The sequence below is a fragment of the Otolemur garnettii genome, unplaced genomic scaffold (genome assembly GCF_000181295.1).
Source record: "Otolemur garnettii isolate 467f Iridium unplaced genomic scaffold, OtoGar3 scaffold00009, whole genome shotgun sequence".
Lineage (NCBI taxonomy): Eukaryota > Metazoa > Chordata > Mammalia > Primates > Galagidae > Otolemur > Otolemur garnettii.
The window spans coordinates 8399845-8402009 of NW_003852404.1; positions in this window are offsets into that span (position 1 = coordinate 8399845).

Here is a 2165-nt window from a genome sequence, read left to right on the forward strand (position 1 = left end):
CATTGTTTGGCGGGTCCGGGCTGGGGATTCGAACCCGCCACCTTAGGTGTACATGGCTGGCGCCTTAGCCGGTTGAGCTATAGGCGCCGAGCCCAAAAATAAAGATTTTAAAAGAAAAGATTAGCCAGCTATGATGGCCTGTAATCCCTGCATTTCAGAAACCCAAGGCATGAGGATTGCTTGAGTCCTGGAGTTGGAAACTCTCCCCACTCTGTGCTAGGCCACCTCCCTCACCTCCATACCCAACCCCCAAACTCTACTGGCTGAACAACAAATAAATTTCTTGGATGTGGTGCCAGCTACTGGGAGGTGGAGGAGGAGAAGGAGTTTGAGGCTGTGGTGAGCTGTGATTGTGGTGTCACTGCACTTAAGCCTGGGTGAGAAAGCCAGCCCATGTTTCTGAAAAGATTCAAATTGAAAAAAAAAAAGAAAAGATCAGTTTATTTATTTATTTATTTTTGAGATAGAGTCTCAGACTGTCACCCTGGGTAGAGTGATGTGGTGTCACAGCTCACAGCAACCTCAAACTCTTGGGCTTAAGCGATTCTCTTGCCTCCGTCTCCCAAGTAGTTGGGACTACAGGGGCCCACCACCAGGCCTGGCTAGTTTATTTTTCTTGCAGTTGTCACTGTTGTTTTAGCTGGGTTAGAACCAACGAGCCTGGGTGTATGTGGCTGGTACCCTACCCACTGAGCTATGGACGCAGCTAGATTGGTACAGTTGATTAGATCACAATTTTTAAATTAAAAGAGAAATAAAATCAAATAAAGGTCACTACTGGGGCAGTGCCTGTGGCTCATTGAATAGGGCGCTGACCCCATATACGGAGGGTGGAGGGTTTGAACCCGGCCCTAGCCAAACTGCAATAAAAAAATAGCTGGGCGTTGTGGCAGGCGCCTGTAGTCCCAGCTACTTGGGAGGCTGAGGCAAGAGAATCGCCTAGAGCTGCGCCTGTGGCTCAAAGGGTAGGGCAGTGGCCCCATATGCCGGAGGTGGCAGGTTCAAACCCAGCCCTGGCCAAAAACTACAAAATAAATAAATAAGCAATCATTAAAAAAAAGAGAGAGAGAATCGCCTAAACCCAGGAATTGGAGGTTGCTGTGAGTTGTGACGCCACAGTACTCTACTGAGGGTGATAAAGTGAAACTCTGTCTCTAAATAAATAAATAAATAAATAAAGGTGACTACCAAGAGAAAAAATAAAGCCTATTTGACTGAAAGGGGAAACTGCTTTCCTCTCTCCTCACAGCACAGTTCTATCATGCTAATGTGTGGGTTCTTTTCACACTAAGCAATTCTGAAATTCTGTGCAGACACCAAGTGGGTGTCTGTCTTAGTCTCTTTAGTGTTGCTATAAAGGAATATCTAAGGCTGGGTAATTTATAAAGAAAATAAGTTTATCTGACTGAGAATTCTGCTGGCTGCAAGATTGGGCATCTGGTGAGAACCTTAGGCTGATTCCATTTATGGTAGCAGGTGAAGGGGAGCTGGTATGTGCAGAGATCAGGTGGTGAGAGAGGAAATAGAGAGAGAGCAGGTGCCAGGCTCTTTTTAAAAAAAGAGTAGCCAGGTGGGGTATTGCCTGCCTCTTGTCCCAGCTATTTCATAAGCTAAGGTAGGAGGATCCTTGAATCTGGAGGTTGTTTTGTTTTTGAGGCAAGGTCTCACTCTGTCACCACAGCTAGAGTGCAGCAGTGCCATCATAGCTCACTGCAACCTGATTGAATATTCGGAGAGCCCAGTGTGTCCTGACTCTTCCTTTCTTCGTTAGATGATCAATCAGAAGTTTTCTGTCCCCTCTCCTCATTTAACTCTAAAATTGCATGACATGATATTTCAATTTCACTGAATGATTCTTTCCTTTAGATAAATTCTTGCTCTCCGCTCTCTTTCTCCTGCCCTAGGAGGCTCACTCATTTTAGATGAAAGAGAGAGAGGGAGAGAGAGAAAGTCAATTAGTTGACATCTTGATAAAAGGGGTTTGGTTGGCTCAGTGCTGGTCACATGCACCAAGGATGGTGGGTTCAAACCCAGCCAGGCCCAGCTAAACAATAGCCGGGCATTGTGGCGGGTGCCTGTAGTCCCAGCTACTTGGGAGGCCGAGGCAAGAGAATGGCTTGAGCCGAAGAGTTTGAGGTTGCTGTGAGCTGTGACATCACAGCACT